General features: G+C 33.6%; 1 pseudogene; it reads left to right on the top strand.

Moving 5' to 3' along the window:
- Positions 1-6,071: 6,071 nt before the first annotated feature.
- On the top strand, positions 6,072-7,771 carry LOC120158702 (annotated as a pseudogene).
- Positions 7,772-13,928: the final 6,157 nt, after the last annotated feature.

The following is a 13,928-nucleotide window of genomic DNA, read 5'->3' as shown; positions in this document are numbered from 1 at the left end:
GTTACAAAATTCAAAGTACACACCATTATCCCTAACAAACTTTGACACCGAGAGAAGATTATGTGTTATTCTAGGCACATGAAGCAGATCATTTAGCAATAAAAACCTAGTTGGTGTCACTAAGGTAGCATCACCAACCATATCAACATGTATAGAAACACCATCACCAACCGTGAGGTTACTTGGACCACCACGCTCCACCCGTTGAGTGATATTACCAGGCTTTGGAGTCAAATGATAAGTAGCTCTAGAATCCACCACTCATTCATCCTGAGGAGCGTCAGAAGATAGATGATCATGAGAAGAGACTTCTGTCATCGACTGAGATCGAGAGCTACTTGAACAACACTCACAACCAGATTTATCATAAGAGATATTATTAGTGTTGGTTGAGTCACCCGTGTACTGAGATTGACTGGTATTAGAAGACACAATATGAAAATTCTCATCATATCGATTCCAACACCTTTCAACAAGATAACCCAATTTCCCACACAACTGATACTGAACACACCATCTTCCACGTCCACGACCACCCCTACCACCATATATACCTCCAGAATACGAGGACTAATGAGATCGATGATGATGCGAGTAAGAGTACGATCCAATCTTAGAAGACTCCAAGCCCCGAGCAACATGACCGCTCGCCAAGACCACCTCTTCTTAAGCAGTAAACCATATTAATTGAGTTTCAGCATCAATTTGTACAAACTTTTTCTAAAGAAAGAGACTCTCCACTAGTTGTAATCACTTCCATGAAAGGTTGATACTCCCGGAGCAACCCTTTCAGAATGCTTGCCACCTGACCATTTGTGGGAACAACACTACCACAAGATGCCAAAGCATCACAAGTTTCTTTAACTCGGGACAAATACACCCGCATACTATCTTCACCTTTCTTGAGAGACTGTAGTTTGCAATAAAGATTCATGACTGCAGTTGAGGATCTGGTGGCAAAGAACTGTAGCACAATATTCGAGACTGCAAAAGCAGTCTCTGCTCCAACAAACTGAGAAAGCAAATGAGTACTAATAATTGACAACAACCAAGAAGCCAACACACTATCTTGGGCAACAAAGTCCTCATAATCTTCATTCAGAACCATTGCATCATGTTCATCATCAACTAATTCAGGTGGAGGCTTCATCACACCAGTAAGCAACCATTCAAGACGACGACTCCGAACGGTAAGAAGCACTTGCTGTTTCCATAGCAAAAAATTCATCTTGTCAAGCACAACATTAATCTTTTTGTTTGTAAACATCTTGATTCTACTCGAAGAAGGAAAAGCTTCACCAAATGACATGATCAAGCCATAGGAGCGAAAGAAAGGTCACCAGAATCTTTGGCGATAGATACCATGTTGAGAAACTAGAGACTTTGTAAGATAATAGAAGAATATTCAAGTGTATTCATTTACTGAAGTATACACGCTGTTATATAGAGCTCACAAACCAAACTAATTGCTACTAACAGCTAATGGTAATGAATAAAAAACTAACAACCTTAACAATCAGCTAACAACTAAGACTAATAAGTTATAACCACCCGAGCACACCATCGCACACCATCACAACAGCTACACCATAGCTATACTTAACAGAGAGTAAGAACAAGCATCGTGAGAGTTTGTTCAACTTCTTTATGTACAATTTCTACACTGTGTCCCATTTTTTGGTTTCTGCAGGAACTGAAAAGAAAACCCTTTTATTTTTGTTTAGTTTGGTGTTAGAATTCAATTTCGACCTCCGTCTGGTAATTGGTTTAGATGGTTTCATAGTGCAATCAAAGTAGCAGCCTTTCTGTGCAAAAGTCCAAATCGAAAAGATGACTAAATGGCACATAAAATAAGAGTCAATCTTATTACCTAATTTTAGTATAAAATTAACTTTGCCAACCGAATGAAGCAATGGAAAAAAACCGTGCGCCATTTTCCATATTATTGCGAGTTTTATATTTTGTTTGAAGTAATGTTATGTTCAAATATGGATGCACTGAGCGTGGGAGGCTCTCCCAAAAGGTTTTGGAATTTCCTTAATAATCATTAAGTTTGTACATAACTTGTACATGATAGATAAGATTATTATTTGAAGATTATTTATTTGTTGTATTTTTATTTATGAAGGTCAAAAGGGATATATTTATAAATTTATGAGCTTACCGATTTTATTAGTATATTACTTTTTAATTTTACATAAAACTTAAATTTTAATTTAATAAAATTACATCAAAATTTTTATTATTCATATGGAATTTTATTTGACATTTGAAGTGATTTTGAAAGATTTTCTCAAACCTCTAATTTAAGTGAATTAATAAAAATAATATGCGTTCCTATTGCTTATGAATTTGCGAGACTGATAAATTTGTCACATGATCTTTTATATTATAACATTAAAAACTTTTATCTGATAAAAGAAGTAAACAGCAATATTATATAACGAGAAAATAAAATTGATAATGTGATGCTAAACAAGTTTGACTTCGTGAACTGTGAATTTTTTATTTCAAGTTATAGCAAGAATATTAATAAAATATCAGAGTACAAATTTTGATGGAGATTTCAAGTGTGACTGCTATTGAATAAATTAAAATACAACATCTGCTGATTTCAAGTTTGTCTGCTATTGAATACTATTGTTAAGGTTGTGGTTTACTCAAAAACCGAGAACAAATGCTGCCGCCACCTGACCTACTTCCACTTATCTCACTTATTCTTTAACTCTTTTTTCTCATTGGTCTGCTTAAGCAAGTCCAAACACGTGATTTGACCCATGATTCCATCTTTCTTCCTATATTTAAATATGATATTTTTAAGGGTAAAGTACATAAATGACCCATTAGATATGCTACGCTATTTTTTTTAGTCTTCAATTATTAAAAAACATAAAATAATCTCTTGAGTATATAATATATTTTTTTTGACTATACTAATAACCAGTTGGTCTAGTGGAATGAGGTACTAGATTCCTTAAACAATGTCAGAGGTTCGAACTCTAACGTTTGTGAATGGAGCAAACTAAGTTTGAAGGGTTGCTCTCACCTTTGTAGTACTCGATCTGGATTGATCCGGTTAATAGATCGGATACCAACGATTAATTCAAAAAAAAGTTACAAAATAAGGTCATATAACCGAGGAGTTATTTTATAACTTTTAATATTCGAGAGACTCAACAAAACACCCCTTATAATCGATGAACGATTTGTATACTTTACCCTAATTTTAAATACTCTACCAAAACATATATTAATATATAAAAAAAGTAATTGACTAGTTATGAAAAAACACATATTATAAAATAAATTAAAACATATATTATTTATAGATTCTTATATAATCTGCATGTATCATTACCCAGTTAGAAGCATAAATATAACAGAACATCTTGAACAATAGATATTTTATTCAATAATATCCCAATATGTACATACCTATAAATTAATAAAATCAAATCTATGTGCCTTCCCTTCAGCTTGACACTAAAAATTTCTCTTTCGTTCCTTGATTAAACCCTAAATTGTCTTTTTTTTCCTTCCTTTAAAAAAATAGATGTAAACATTTCAAGTAAGCTTGAAGATGAAAGTAAATAAAACTTGGTATATGCCAAAATCAACTCCTATACATTATCAAATGCAACTCTATTCAAATAACACATTTTAGGAAGAGCTTTTTAAATACTATTTCAGAAGGAACCTTGAAAGAAAAGATGTTAGTGAATTTCTAGAGCTACATCATATCTAACACATTGACTATCAGCATTAAACTTGTAATGCCCCCAAATTTTGTAGAGACTAATTTGGATATATAAAATTATCTTGAGGGTTAATTGAGAAATTCCCTATACTAAGGGACTAAATTTGATTACGAGAGGAGAGGATAATTCATAGAGCTTAGTTTAGGAAAGATCGGTGACTAGATTAAAAAAATTTATGCATCTCTCAAATAAAAAAAAAGGAAGAGTTGAATTCTTTAATGAAGTATTGAACGAAATATTTGAGGATTATAAACTAAGTTTTTAATTGTAACCTTTAGATTGGATTGAGGGTTTTCATCTTTTATTAGAGCAATTGGATCATGTGAAATAAAGGAATTAAATAAATGAGAAATTGGATTATTATAAGGGTTTTATAAAATGGGAGAAAAGATGAAAAGTGTCCATCTTTTCTCCTCAAGAAGTGACTGGCTAAGAGGAGAACTAGGTAAAATCTTCACTTCAATTTTTTTCTCATTTTAGTGGGATTTATGGTAATTTCGTGAAATAGAAAGTTGCTTTCCATCAAATTCTCTTATCTAGATAAGTATCCTACTAGAAGTATTTCAGTGGGAGTGTAAGAAATCCTAGTTAAACCAATGTGATTTTAGAGAGAGTTTGGGATTTTGTAGTGGGAATTTTAAATATGGGAGATGGAGGGTAAGAAATCCATCCATCAATATTTATTTCTTGATAATTGTCATTAATATGCATACATAAATGCATATATTGTCTTATTAATGATATATTGTGCGTTGATATTGTGTGTTATATTGTATGATGGGTTTTGAAGACACCAAGGACGAATCAAAAGTTGCAACGTCTAAAAGGAAGAAGGTTGGAAATTGAAGCCATCCCTAACTTATTTTTGAGTATTTTGGCAAGCAAGTACAAAGGTGAGTGCATGTTATTTTATTATTTGTATAATCATGGAGGTAGGAGGTTTTGTGGTTGACCTTGCCCTTTTTGAGAAATTGTATCTGTATTGACGAGGACTCATGATGGTGTGCCTTATGTGTTTTTAAACAAAAGTGTGTAACGTTATTATCCATAATTTGAAAACATGATAAAGAAACATCGTGGAAGATGTGAACTAATATGTTGATAAATGGGAAAAACAACCCAAATAATTCTATTAAGAGTATGAGGGTATAGTTGGCATGTTATGGAGTCTAACAACTATATTGAGGAATATAAGTGTGGCACTTCGGTGCATGTGCAGATTTTATTTTCATTTTTCTAACTCGTGTATCCTAATTAACTTTATTGTATTACTTTGGGCTCTTTAATGATAATAATTTTACTTATGAATAGTAAATATGGAAATCACTGTGAAGAACGTACATGTGCGATAGAAAAACATGAGATTCTTCGTTGCATGAATGGCATTGGGATCTATCATATTTACTTATGTTATTTTATTGATATATTGTCTCATTAAATGAAAACTTAACGTGCATGTATTTTCACATGTAGATAATATGAAGGGATCGTGATAGTAACTCATTACTATCGGGGCCACTGAAAGCAATTTACAACAACTTTTTATATTTGTATAAAGAGTGTGTTAGCGGCATGCAAGCGAGTAATACCGTAAGACTTGGAAGAAATAATCTTTTGGAAATTGTATGGTCACTAAGGACCCTTATTATGTTAACATGATGGTTGGTTGGTAGTCTAGTGGTATGCTTAGCTCACCACAGGGGTGGATAGCTTTCCAGCTTAAAGTACCCCTTGGTTACTTAATTCGCATGCCAACTTATTTTTATTTATCACGTTGTATGATGCTTTAGCTACAGTAAAATTGTTCTACAGCGATATTTTTTAGCGGTATTTTGAGAGTAAACACCTAAACATATAGCGGCGTTTACAATCAAAACGTCACGATAAAGTATTACTTTAGCAACGTTTTTTATACAAATGTCGCAATACAATTCATCTATTGTGGCATTTTTTCAACAAACGTCGAAATAGAATAGTACTTTAGTGGCATTTTTATACAAACACTGCAATAGGGTTTATCTATTGTGGCGTTTTCTCAACAAGCAACATGACAGAGTAGTACTTTAATAGCATTTTTATACAAACGCCACAATAGAGTAGTACTTTAGTGGCATTTTATACATATACCGCAAAAGAGTAGCACTTCAGTGGCGTTTTTTTACAAGCACCACAATAGTTTGGTATGTTTGTGGCATATGGATTTAAAAACGCCAAAAATTTTAAAAGTTGGTTCCCGCCAAAAATATCAAATCCCTAACATCACTTATCACACATCGAATCCAATCCTTCCCATTCGTACTGGGGAGAATAGAGATGGATCCTAAACAAGTTGGTTCATCTCTCTATTCATTATCTTATATCTTCGTTTAACACCGGAATCGCTGAGCTACAAGAATTCGTGATTGCAAGGAACAATGAGTTAACTCGGAATTCAGTTCCATTCTCCGTCTCCCCCTGGTTCAACTCTCGATTATCTGATATATTCGTTTAACACCCGAATCGCTGAGCTACAAGAACTCGTGATTGCAATGAACAGCGAGTTAATACGGAATTCAGTTCCCTTCTCCATCTCCCCTTTTTTTGTTTCGAGATCCATGCTAAATTTTGTTTCAGATTTTTTTTTCTCTATAAAAACTATAAAAACCGAAGCCGGCTTGTCAGCTTAATGTTCTGCCTTTGTTTACAGTGTACTCGGCGAGTAGTGTGACGGATTTGTCGGCAATTGTTGCAGCATTGAAGGGCATGGAGCTGCAAGTAAAGGTGATCAAGGACCGATTGTATAAGGAAGCCGAGGCCATTCCCAAGGCCAAAGATCGTTACTTCTATATCTTCATTCTTTCTATCATCTAAGGACTTGGTTTTAGAATTACATTTCAAAATAGGTTTTATTTCGTGTTAATTAGAATATCATTGGAAAATTTTTGGCTGAGCTGAGATTGTTGATTTCAGAAACTGATTGCCAAATCGCTGCAGCAGCAAAAGAAATTGCAGAGTATGTCTGCTTATGTACCCTCATATTTACCTGAAAGGACAACAACAAAATTGAACTTGGATTCTGATAAAGGGTACTTAAATTTATAAATTTGTTTCCCATTATGTATCCGGGGATATTTTCAATATGCTAATATACTTTAATTTCATTTTTTTATGTAGAGATAATGATCATTTGTAACATCTTTTTGTCTCAGTTTGGTTCCAGAAGCCTTTAAACAGCAACCTAACCAGGGAACTATGGTTGAGGTGCCTGTCGCTTTGCCAAAGGTTTGTAATAGTAGTTAAAAGAATGGATCTGACCACGGGCTTGTTTAATTATAATTCATGCAATGGCAGGAGAAGAAGAGTCGTGGCTATCCGCCATTATGATACATAACTGCAAGTGAACTGGATTCATTGTCCTCGTAAGTATGTCTTTTTAAACCAATGCTATAATATGCTCTTTGCTGCACTCTTTTCTTGTACAGTTACTTAAGAATGGCTCATTCTTGTGTGTCACTAACTCGTGCATTGTGCAGATACATGAGTTGAAGGCTCACTCTTGAGAAGGCAAATTATCAGCTTGTTGTTGCTCCTAAAAAGATGGTACTTATTTGAAGCTTATAATTTTCATTGCTAATAATTTACCCTTTCTTCTTGAAGTTGGTAAAAAACCTGTGGGAGAGAGCATTGGTAAGTGAACTCTAACCAGCTTATGACACAATGTTTTTATGTCGTCTATTGTTAACTTTTTTCAGAACCAACAATGTTTTTTGTAAGTTAGAGAACCATGACATCTCATCAAAATATGTATCAACTGTGTAGATAAGAAAGATTGCCCTTTATTTCTGTTTCAAACAATTGGCTTGTAACACATTGGTGTAGAACATGCTGATTAACTGTTGTGAATTTGAAGTAATATTCTAAGTTACCTTATGCAGGAACTGAGAGATATTGCAACAACGAATTGTATAAAGGGGAAGCACTTTTTCATTGAAACTGACATGAAAGGACCATCACTAATGCAAATTCATTATTAGTATCAAGTTTGCGAACAATTAGCTTGAGTAATAGCATTGCGAACAATTACCTATTTGGTCATTTCTCTCTACTTCTGGATTATACTGGCAGGTTGGTGCAATGAATAGGTTGGTGCAATGAATTCATCCCCTGACAGTTCTGAGTTAAAAATAGAATTAACTTGATCTCAGTTGGAAGTTTACGGCTATGGAGCTTTAGAATGTGCTATAACTTATACAATACATATATCTTTAGCTTGTTGGGTAGTATCTCTCAATTTTGAAATTTTTAATGCTTGTCATGACTGGTTTGTTTATGATTCCAGGTTTTGAAAATTTTAATGGAAAATAACTGTCTATGATATTGTTTACACCTACGCTTGTTATTGTTTTTAATGAAATGAACTGAGTTGATTCTTTTGTAAGTTTACTATTTGATGAAAAAAGTTGAATTATTCCTTTGAAAAGGGGAAAAGGCTACTCTCTTTTTGGAAGACTCATTGTTTATAATATTTACTCGTTTGTTCATATTGTCTAGGCCATTGCTTTTGGTTACTACAAAATAACAACTGCCATTACCAGCTCTTTAAATAATGTCATTAGACCTAAGGTTTAAACTCATCAGTAAAATAATATTATATTAGCATTAATGAAAGTTCAGGAATTAAGATAGTGATGATCAACAATTTACGGGTTCAATGAAGAGCAACCCAACCAAACCATTCCAACCTTTTGTAAATAGCGGCGTTTGTGGTAAAAATGCCACTAAAGTCAAGAGAATTAGCGGCGTATGTAAAAAAAAAGCCACTAAAGACAAGAGAATTAACGGCATTTGTGGCAAAAAATGCCACTAATGACAAGATATTTAGCAGTGTTCATGGAAAAAATGCCACTAAAGACAGGATAATTAGCGGCATTTGTGAACAAAAACACCACTATAAATCACAACATATAGCAGTGTTTAAAAGAATAAATGCCGCTATATAACTTGACATTTTGTGGCATTTTAGGTTCACAAACGCCGCTACCTTTTGCGGCGTTCGTTTTATCGACATTTCTTGTGACGCTTAAAAACGCTGCTATAGGAATAAAAAACGCCACTAAATCTGTTTTGTTGTAGTGTTTGGCATGCTTTGGGTTGGGTTTAGTTCACAAGAACTAAACCTTAGTGATCTAAGTTGATCCTTAGTTCCCATGCAGTGGCAAGGGTTGCTATGGGTGGTGTCCAAGGTGTAGACACCCATTTTTATCCGGGTTTTAAAAACATTATATTTATTATTATAATTATCTTGATTATTATTATTATAAGTATTGTTGTTGTTATTAATAATAATAATATTACATTATTGTGCAGGTTAAGCCCAATTACAAATCAAATACAGAACCAACACATCAAATTGGATCAAGTCTAGTGATTGCCCAAACTCGTTAGGGTTTTTCCACCTTAGCTGCCAGCCGCTCGGGATGCCAGCCGTTGGATCAGATTTGATCCAACGGTCCAAGATTGCTCAAGATTAGGGTTTTTTAACCCTAATGAAGAAGCTTCCTCCAGTCCTTTTTACCACAAGTGACCAGTCCACTGCACACACCGCCAACTCCAATTAGCCTTTGTGTCAACGACAAGATCTTATCCTCATCAACAGCTCGAGCTATTCAATCGAATTCATCAAGTCACATGCACCAAAGTCAAGCAAAATTAATGATTTCACCTAGACCATCAACATCATACCAAAAACAAAGAAAATGCAGATGCATCCAAGGAGATTCGGTGAAGATTTCAACAATAAAATCGAAGAGGAATCGAGCAAAAAATGAAGGAGGAAAATACTAAAAAAAAGAGATTGGTGAGGAGAGAAACTTACAGTGGAGATTCAAAGTGATCGAGAAGCTTTAACGTCGATTGTGGAAGCCCTAAAGCCACCGTTTCTTCGAAGGTAATCTCTAGATCTATGCTTATAGGGTTGGTTTTAGGTGAAACTAAGTAGTGATTCGGGTTGTAGGGAAGAAATAGAATGATTTGGGGTCAGTTTTATTTTTCCAGCGGCCGTGCGCTGCCTTTGACTCCGCCGTGGGAGCCTCCGATCACTGTAGGTGCCCTCTCTTTGCTTGAGAGAGTTGAGAGAGTTTCATAGAATTCTCTCTCATATTTCTGCTGAAATGAAAAAAATGAAGGATGAAGCATTAAAGATCTGTGTTTTGAGCTTATATGTCCCCAATGAAACTACGTAGTTTCACAGGGGGACTATTTCGTAATTTTATTAGTAGGTAAACTCTACTTTAGGTCCCTGTTAGTTTGTAACATACCATTTTAAACATTAATTGAAGTTTTTTTCTATTTTGATTTTGAGCACTTATATTTTAATATTTATATCTTAATCCTATTTTTATATGTTACGTATTTTTTTAAATATTTGATATTGGTCATTATATGTTTAATTATTATATTATAGTCACTGACCGTATATTATATTTTATATTTAAATTTGATCTTAAAATTTATTATTCTTTTGTTTTTAGTCACTTAATTATTTAATTCATTTAATCTTTATTATTTCATATTGTAAATTAGTATTTAAGTCATTAATTTGAATATATATATAATATTGATTTAAATTTATTTGATTTCGTTCTAAACATATAAAGTAGTTTCAATTGTATTTACTTAATAATTTTTATATATTATAAAAACTTTAACGTTATTTAATTTATTATATTTATTGGTTTATTTGTTACTTATGAATAAGAAAGAAGAAACATTTATTATTATAATAAATGGGTTATGGGAACAACACAGAAAGGTAGAAATAGATTGGAATCTTATCCTTTGTGGGTACAGTTTCCATTACAAATATAATATTATCGGGGTGAGTTTTACTTTTGCCCATTGTTTTGAAAATCGGACCGGATCGGTCGGTTCAATTGGTTTAATCGAGAATTGTTGTCTAATCCGGTTCAATTTACACCGGTTGAACCGCTATTAGTGAATCGGTCGGAACCGTTGAACCGTTCAAACCGGACCGGCTAAAAACCGAAAAAAACCTGTTAATTTTGTATTTAAAAAAAAATTAAACCAAACGACGTCGTTTGTTAAACAAGCCAAGTCGAACTCGAGTATTACTGAGCTCGACTCGAACTTGAAAACTTTAAAAGTAAGCTCAACTCGACTCAAACTCACGAGCTAAAAATTATCAAGTTCAACTCGAACTCGAAGTATAATATTGAAACTTGAACTCGAAATATAATATTGAAACTTAAACTCGAAAAGGCTTGAACTAAAAAAAAATTTAGAAGCTCAATTGAAGCTTAAAATTCGAGCTTGATTAAAGTGAAAGAATAGTTCACTTAATGCTCACCAAAAGGCTCCATGATTTTGAATGTCAAATTACCTCTATTATTTATAGAAGTTAGTTAGGATGCTCCTCTATGTTTCTTAGCCATGTGGGATTGTTTTGTTCTCATATTTTTACTATTTAGACTTTTGGGATGTTCTTCTATGTTTCTTAGCCAAGTGAGATTGTTTTAAAAAAAAAATTAAACCAAACAATATTATTTTGTTATGATTTTTTTAGCCTCAAATTTATTTGTTTAATTATAGTTATATAATTATATTTATTATTTAATATGTTTTACCTTAAATATTATGTTGTAGTAAATTTGAATTATTTTGTTTCACTTGATTTTATGGTTTTTAACTTATATATGTTATGATTTGCTTTGAATATGACTTGTGATATAAAAATTATTTTTTATTAAATATTTTTATTTAATTTTTTAAATAATTATGACGTCGTCCGATTCTTCCGACCGATCAAACCAATTCAACCGATTAAACCAGAGAATCGACAGCATGACCGATTCGTTAACCGATCATATTCCGAAAACCATGCTTTTGTGGACCTCGTTTATTGAACTTTTTTTTAAGCACCCATCCCACTGTTAACTTATTTGGAAGTGTTTGTGTTTCATTAAGATTCCAACTCTGTCAAGTGGCAATTAATACAAAGTAAAGCAGCATATATTTTCAAAATTTTATGTATTCATACGTTTATATATTTTACTATTCTAACTTTTAGCAAATATTATTTTATTGGTTTGAATGTTATTTATTCAAATGTATTTTAAGAATAATTTTAAATAATAAATTCAAAGCAAATTAATTAATATTCAATAAATTGATCATAATTTAACTGAATATTTGATTCAGGATTTTCACTATTACGATAATATGTAAGCGACACAGTATTAATTTTGGGCGCTGTGGGGGTGCTAATCCTTCCCCATGCGTAACCGACTCCCGGACCTGTTTTAATCTAATCTTTGGTAAACGCATACTAGCTTTTGTCTTAAAAAAATGATTTTTTTCTTAAAATTATTTTTAAAAGACATTTTTAGGTATTCGGCCTACCTACCAAAGGTCGATGACGACTCTTTTCAATTTATTCCAAATAACCCTATTTCCCAAAATTAAAGTCGTAACTACTTTTAAAACAATTAAGCGATTGTTTCTCCGAAAAAAGGCTACGACAGCTTGGCCACTCTGCTGGGGACTTTTTTTTTAGATAGTCAAGCTGTAAGTCGTTTACACATTGTCGTTGTGGTAGAAATTATGAGTTCGAGTCTTTAGTTAACTTATGATCCTTTTATTGAAGTTTTTAATTACTTCATTTTATTATTGTCTTACTAACATTTTTATCTTTGTTTTCAGATCTGTCCAAAGTTTTGTCGAGTGGTTTCGTTTTCCTTTTGAGTCAAAGGGCTGAATGTTCCTCCTCACACACATCACGGGCATTTGCATCCCATAAGCTCACTTACGAGCTTCATCCCTTTTATGTTGAGATGAAAGCTTAGCCTACGTGAGATAATTTGTTTCTCCGTATGGGTTTTAGCAAGTAATATTTGGGGTTCATATACCTTATGTCTACAAGAGATAAATTGTTTCTCTGCATGGACATAAGGGAATGTATCCTCTCGAATTAAACTCGATCTGTACGAGCCTGTAATGGGACAGGATTAAGGGTTTGGTAGCTTAAGGGGGCACCGACATCAAGGACAATTCGAGTACCTTTTTTCCTCATAGAGCCGAAACCATGCATATAGTGAACTGTAGAACGGTTACCCTAGGTATAGACATACCAAACCTCTGACCGTCAGTAGGTACCCAAATTAAGTATACAAAAAGGAGAAGCGTTTCAGAACCTTTTTGCTTTAAATTTTCTTTTCAAATAAAAGCATGCAAACTATATATCATGTGGTTAGGATCATTTCATTGAAAATAATCATTTTTGGGGTAGAAAGCATGTTCGGGTATGATTGTTCTCTATTTAAAGAATGCTCGGGTAGGTGTTATATTTATTTGTCAAAGATTGGAAGGGGGTCGATTTGTAGGATGTGCTCAATTACTCACTGTATGGATTCGCAGTCACTTTTGGAAAGAAGACAAGGTATCATACCATCGTTTTTCTACGATGTACTCGCCTTTGAAAGAATTTTTGAGCAAAGAGTGGCTAGAAGGGTTACCAAAGAAGAAATGGATAACAACTTTCAGTAATTTACAAGACCGAGATATTGCTTGGTGTGTTCCCTGGCTTGGATATACCGATATTTTATTTAGATGTGGGAATCTTGACCATGTCCCTTTGCTGGGATTATGGGGAGGAGTCAGCTATGCCCCATTAATGGTTCTCAGACAATATAGAGCTCGTCAATTTGTTCCAATAATAAGTGGCTTAAGGGAATCTGAAATCACTTATCATGGAGACCATTACAAAAAAGAAAGCACGGGATCTATCTCTCGCCTGGAAAATAACCTTTAGAACAAGAGTTTTATCTGGAGATGTTATGTATACACCCAACTATGAGGCTTGGAGATTTACAAGGATAAATGAAAATGTCCCTTTTCTAGATCGAGGAGGAGATATTTCTTGGGAAGAGCTTATCAAGGTGGTACCTTCACAGGCTGAGATTCTTACTGCCGAATTTGAAGCTGAAAGGAAAAAATGGGACAAAGCAATGGAAGAAGCAAGACAAGAAAAGTTCATGATAGATCTTTATAGGAGTCTCCTTGTTAAACAATATGATTTGTTGAGGAAAGATAAAGAGAAAGTCGATCTCGAGCTGGCTGATTTAAAAAGGGAATACCACAATCTACAAAAGGCAAAAATATATGAGTCTAGCAAGA

Source organism: Hibiscus syriacus, unplaced genomic scaffold, assembly GCF_006381635.1.
Source record: "Hibiscus syriacus cultivar Baekdansim isolate YM2019G1 unplaced genomic scaffold, ASM638163v2 tig00111330_pilon, whole genome shotgun sequence".
Taxonomy (NCBI): Eukaryota; Viridiplantae; Streptophyta; class Magnoliopsida; order Malvales; family Malvaceae; genus Hibiscus; species Hibiscus syriacus.
The sequence above is the reverse complement of the archived record's forward strand: the minus strand, read 5'-3'. Positions and strand labels throughout refer to the sequence as shown.